This window comes from Herpailurus yagouaroundi, unplaced genomic scaffold (genome assembly GCF_014898765.1).
Source record: "Herpailurus yagouaroundi ecotype Mexico unplaced genomic scaffold, PumYag 216, whole genome shotgun sequence".
Classification (NCBI taxonomy): Eukaryota; Metazoa; Chordata; class Mammalia; order Carnivora; family Felidae; genus Herpailurus; species Herpailurus yagouaroundi.
In genome coordinates, this window is record NW_024412447.1 from 4,405,124 (window position 1) to 4,411,659 (window position 6,536).

General features: G+C 49.3%; 1 long non-coding RNA gene across 1 annotated transcript; it reads right to left on the bottom strand.

Moving 5' to 3' along the window:
- Window positions 1-4,623: 4,623 nt before the first annotated feature.
- Window positions 4,624-5,672, bottom strand: LOC121017550 (uncharacterized). Its single transcript, XR_005784813.1, has 2 exons — window positions 5,482-5,672; window positions 4,624-5,003 (listed from the first exon to the last, which is right to left on the bottom strand). It is a non-coding gene; the product is annotated as an uncharacterized LOC121017550 (long non-coding RNA).
- Between the last annotated feature and the right edge of the window lie 864 nt (window positions 5,673-6,536).

Sequence of the window (6,536 nt, forward strand, 5' to 3'; positions counted from 1 at the left end):
TCCCAGAGCCCTATTTGGGTACAGTGGGAGGCACCAGCCACTCCCCCTCAGTCCCTAGCTCAGTCTACATTCCCCCTAGAGGCTCTGAAATTGTCTACAGGGCAGACTGACCTGGGGGTATCACAGGGGTCTCCCTGACATAGTCCTGTGTCTGAAACTCTGTCTCCATCTCTGTCTTGGGGCTGGCCCATGGTGTCAGTGAGAAGGGGGTCCCCTCCTTTCCCCAAGACTCCCATCTCAGCTCCTGCTTTTCCCAGACCCAAGGATCCTGGGGGCAGATCCTGAAGAGGAAGAGCCCTTTGAGAGCTCTCCCTGTGTGGCTTCAGGGACCCCTCACCCTTCACTACCCATCGAATTTGCAGACATGGGTCTGGATGTGAATGGGAGTTGCCAACAGAACTGGTTGTTGCAGCAAGTAGCCTGCTACCGCACAGAATGTGCTAGCTGTTCCCAGCACCCCTGCATTCTGGCCCCCAAGCTTCCATTTTTGAGTCACGGGGAACCTGAGCCTGGAGCCCACTCCTATCCCAGGTCAGAATGGAAGCATTCAACACTGAAAACTATAGAGAGCTAATGAAAGAAATTGAAGAAGACACACAAAAAAGGAAAAATATTCCATGCGCCTGGATATGAGGAAGAAATATTGTTAAAATGTCAATACTACCCAAAGCAATCTAAATATTCAATACAATACCTATCAAAATAACACCAGCATTCTTCACAGAGCTAGAACAAACAATCCTGAAATTTGTATGGAACCAGAAAGACCCTGAATAGCCAAAGCAATCTTGAAAAAGAAAACCAAAACAGGAGGCATCAAAATCCCAGACTTCAAGCTGTATTACAAAGCTGTAACCATTAAGACAGTATGGTACTGGCACACACACAAAAAAGACACTCAGATCAATGGAACAGAATAGAGAACCCAGAAATGGACCCACAAACGTATGGCCAACTAATATTTGACAAAGCAGGAAAGAATATCCAATGGAATAAAGACAGTCTCTTCAGCAAATGGTGCTGGGAAAACTGGACAGCGACATGCAGAAAAATGAACCTGGACCACTTTCTTACACCAGACACAAAAATAAACTCAAAATGGATGAAAGACCTAAATGTAAGACAGGAAGCCATCAGAATCCTCGAGGAGAAAGCAGGCAAAAACCTCTTTGACCTTGGCTGCAGCAACTTCTTACTCAACACGTCTCCGGAGGCAAGGGAAACAAAAGCAAAAATAAACTATTAGGACCTCATCAAAATAAAAAGCTTCTGCACAGCAAAGGAAACAATCAGCAAAACTAAAAGGCAACCGACGGAATGGGAGAAGATATTTGCAAGCGACACATCCGATAAAGGGTTAGTATCCAAAATCTATAAAGAACTTATCAAACTCAACACCCAAAAAACAATCTAGTGAAGAAATGGGCAAAAGACAAGAATAGACACTTCTCCAAAGAACACATCCAGATGGCCAACCGACACGTGAAAAAATGCTCAACATCATTCATCATCAGGGAAATACAAGTCAAAACCACAATGAGATACCACCTCACACCTGTCAGAATGGCTCGCATTAACAACTCAGGCAACAACAGATGTTAGTGAGGATGCAGAGAAAGAGGATCTCTATTGCACTGTTGGTCAGAATGCAAACTGGTACAGCCACTCTGGAAAACAGTATGGAGGTTCCTCAAAAAATTAAAAATAGAACTACCCTACAACCCAGCAATTACACTACCAGGTATTTATCCAAGGGATACAGGTATGCTGTTTTGAAGGGGCACATGCACCCCAATGTTTACAGAAGCACTATGGACAATAGCCAAAGCATGGAAAGAGCCTAAATGTCCATCGATGGATGAATGAATAAAGAAGATGTGGTATATATATGGTATATATACATACCACACACACACACACACACACACACACACACACACAATGGAGTATTACTCCATTAGTATTACTCCAAAAAGAATGAAATTTTGCCATCTGCAACTACGTGGATGGAACTAGAGGGTATTATTTTAAGTGAAATTAGAGAAAGACATCATATGACTTCACTCATAGGAGGACTTTAACATACAAACAGATGAACATAGGGAAGGGAGGCAAAAATAACATGAAAACAGGGAGGGAGACAAAACATAATGGACTCTTGAATAGGAGAACAAACAGAGGGTTGCTGGAGAGGTGGGAGGGGGTATGGGCTAAATGGGTAAGGGGCATTAAGGAATCTACTCCTGAAATAATTGTTGCATTATATGCTAACATGGATGTAAATTAAACAAACAAACAAACAAACAAAAAGAATGGAAGTGCTCAGAGCCCAGGACTCTAAGGAGTGATGAACCCAGGCCATGGGCAGCAGCCAGCCCAGAGACCCTGATACCATGGGAGGGCCTGGGTACCTCCTCCCCTCACAGAAAGCCATTTCTCCACTTCTGACCAAACCCCAAACCTGCTTCTCCTCTCTCTTGAGAGCACGTGTGTGCACACACAGGCACAAACACAGACACAGACACGGACAACTCTTGGCCAGCAACTTATGGCAGAGCTTTTCTACCTAATTAAGTCACCATTCCCACACTTCTGTCTTAGGAGGGTGATTCATTCTGCTAATACCTTAGGATCTTTTTACCTGTGTTTTTGAGAGATATTGAACTGAAATCGTTCCTTTCTCAAAATTTACTTTTCAGGAGCACCTGGGTGGCTCAGTTGGTTAAGCATCTGACTTTGGCTCAAGTCATGATCTCCCGGTTGATGACTTAGAGCCCTGCATCAGGCTTGCTGCTGTCTGCACAGAGCCTGTTTCAGATCCTCTGTGCCCTTCTCTCTCTGCCCCTCCCCTGATCATGCTCTCTCTCTCACAAATAAATAAACATTAAAGTTTTTTTTTACTTTTCAGGTTTTGCAACCAGGCTATTCTGGTTTCCTAACACATTTTCTATTCTCTGGAGGAGTTTATGTAAGATTGTCATTAATATTTTTCTAAAGTGTTTAGAAGGATTTGCTAATGAGGTGAGCTGAGCCTATAGATTTTTTTGATGGGAAGATTTTAAACCATAGATTCTATTTCTTGTGTCAGTTTCAGTAAGTTGTGTTTTCTAAAAGGTTGTCCATTTTATCCAGATTTTCAAACTCACTGGCACAGAGTGTTCATAATATCTATGGGCTCTGTAATGATGTCTCACTCTTTTCCATCCTAATGGCTGAGGTGGGGAGAACAAAGATGGACTTCCAGGCAATGGAACAGCATGAGCAAAACCCTAGCACAGCGATTCAATCAGCAGGTGGACCCCCCACCCCCGTCTGTTTGGATATTTGAGGCATATGCCCCAAGGATATAGGGGGACCCAGTACCAGGTCCTGCTGATACTGGATAGGCATTTGTGGGCAGAAGTGGCTGCCATTTGATTGGATGGTTCCATCTGGGGTCCCAGAGACAGCCTGAAGAGAAACCTGAGTTATGCTGTGGCCTGAAAACAAGGCCACGGCAACCATCCTGCAGGCTCCCTCTGCACCATTAGAGTGCCATCTCTTGCTGGCTGGTATCTCCATCAGGTATGCTCACTTGGATGCTCACTTGCTCCTCTACCAGCAGGACCCAGCACTGCTTGAGAGCCCAGTTTATAATTACCACCTGGCCCACCCATCCAACCTTATGCCAAGCTCGCTCTGTCAGCACAGTCCTGACCGCTCTGGCCTCCAGCTCAGACCCCTGCCCCTTTTCTCGATGCCCCCACATCCACCTGGCTCTGCGATATGCTAAAAGCAGATATCATTGTGGGCCAGCTCCTCTGGCTTGGATCAAGCAAGGACCTATCCAGACAATGGCTGGGACTCTCCATAGGCTGAAGCATAGCTGGCCATGCTCATGCTGCTATAGGGCCCAGACACACCCACAGGCACATAACACAGAACCAAAGAGGAATGTGTCATCACTTTAAACTCAAAACTTAGGGGCACCTGGGTGGCCCACTCAGTTAATCATCTGACTTCAGCTCATGTCATGATCTCATGGTTCGTGGGTTCAAGCCCCACATCGGGCTCTGTGCTGACCGCTCAGAGCCTGGAGCCTGCTTCAGATTCTGCCTCTCTCTCTCTCTCTCTCTGTCTCTCTCTGTCTCTGCCCCTCCCCTGCTTGCACTTCATCTCTGCCTCTCAAAAATGAATAGACATTATAAAAAAATTTAAACTCAAAACTTAAATCAACAAATAGTGCTTCTTCACCTCTGAACAGAAGTAGGAGTTCCCCACTAGGAATGACTCATTTCTTTTCACTGACCCTTATCTGTGTGTGTTATCTTCAATTTCAACTTTATGAAATAGGACTCTGGTGTTTTTTAAACTGTCCAATGTGACTGCCACTTTGGGCAATATTGAAATGGGAGCTTGGGGCTGGAGCCTCAGGGAGGGGGTCCCTCCGGACAGCACCCAGTGGACTCAATCATGTACGTCTATTCTTGACAACAAAATGTTTTTGAGAACTAAATGTGGGCACGCTCTGTGGTACTCATCATGCAACACGTTGCTGCTGCAGGAGCTCATAAATTAGGTACAAGAAATAATTTTTATCTGGCCAGGCATTGGGGACCAGCCCTGAACGGAAAACAGCACAGCTGGCTGTAAGACAGAACTTTATTTCTAAATGGAGCTGGGAATGGGTCTGGTAAGGGTATGTCTGTCCCCTGAAGTGCTCTGGTGCCCACCCCCGGCCCCAACAGCTGCTGATGAGCCTGGGAAAGGACAAAAAGTGGGTCTTGGGGGTGGGCTGTTTGAAGTGAGGGAGGTCCCAGGTCTCCTTTCCAGGCAGGCCTCCTTTAAGAAGCTGGCTGCGGATGGCCCGGAGCCGTGGAGGCTTCTCACAGAGCCGCAGGCCAGCTGCCTGGGTTTTGGGGCTGCAGCACCACGGCGGCCACCTCATAACCCAGGAGGACAGTCAGAGTGAGGAACTCGATTTGGGAACACCCTCGGCCCTCTGTCTCCTCCAGCTTGAGCACCTGGTGAAGGAGAACAGGTTGGGCTCCAGGAAGGGGCTTTCTGGTGCTGGCTGGAAAGGGTGTTGCTCCCCGGCCAGGGACCCTGCTCCTCTGTGCGGTGGCAGTTCCTGGGGAGGCACTTAGAACACGGGGTAGAAGGGCAGCTGTCCCTGTCCCACAGCAAGGGCCCTCCAGGCTGGGTCCCTTGTTCCTCCCTCCCTTCCCTGTCCACCCTTGGACCCTTAGGGAGGAACCAGCCCAAGCCCACCCCCTTTCTGTCCCCTGTTTTTATCTCGGCCCCTGTCTCTATGCTGTCCCACTTCCTCCCTATTCCTGCCCATCATCTGTCGTTTAACTCCCTGTCTGTCCTTCAGGCACCCACATTTTATCTGTCTTTCCCTTTCTCTGTGTCTCTCCGACTTCTCTTGATGTCTGCCCCCACCCTCTTCCCTTTCCTCCTCCACTCTCCCCACAAACTCCAACAAGAGGCGGCTGCAACCTTGGAGCATGCTCTCCAGGCTGTCCTGGCTTTTGGCATTGGCATCCGGGATGGGAGCGGCAGTGGCACTGGGGACGGGGACCACAGGGAGCAGCAGCAGCAGCAGGACCAGCGGGAGCCACATGGCTTGGCAGGTAGGACTGGCGAGGCAGTGAGGGCTGGGTGGTCCGAGCCCCTGCCCTTTGTCCAGGCACCGCCTCCCACTCTGCCCACCTCCCTCTCCCCGACCCCCCCCCCCCACCCCGAGTCCTGGCCCTCAAGCCTAAGCCTCAATCACGCCTGACCTGATTGAGGAAGACCTGCCGGACTTCCCACCACCCTCGTGTCCGCCCGCAGCCAGGTCAGTGGCCTCTGAGAGCTGCCCCTGGATCTACCTACCCCTTCTCCAGACGGAGCCACGCCCCCTGCCGACCACGCCCAGAACGACCCCCACCTTTGGCCACGCCCCACTCATTGTTACACACACCCAACGATTCGCAGTGACCACGCCCCCAGGACACGCCCACACCCCTAGAATCAAGGCAAACTTCCACCCGTTGGCCACTCCCTGATCACAGCAGGCCACGCCCCAGGCCAGAGCCACGCCTCTACTTGTAGAGCAAGGACCCTGGAGTGTGGGGGCCCTCCTGTGTTCCGCTCACAAAGCCCTGTGCCTTCTAGGTCCTTGGCCTTCCAGTTTGTCAGGTTGGGGAGCCCTTCCCCCACTGTGGCCTGGAAGGTCTGTCCAGGCAGCACGCTGGGCACCCACGGGGACCACATCCTGTGCCCACTGTCCCCATGGCATGACTTTCTTTTGTCCAAGTTTTCAGTTGAATCAGGAGAGTAAATCTGGTTCCTGCTTCCTCACAATGCCTTATAATAATGGAGGATGACAAATCATTACCATTTGAGGGACGGCCTCTTTATAGAAACATAGAAAATTTTATCTTCAGTATTCTTACATTTCACTTTAATGAAGTATGGATATTTCCATATCTTTCCTGTTTGGAGCACCAGATGTTCTTTTCAGGTCATTTTGGTTTCTTTGGGGGGGGGGGGGGGGGGGGGGGGGGGGG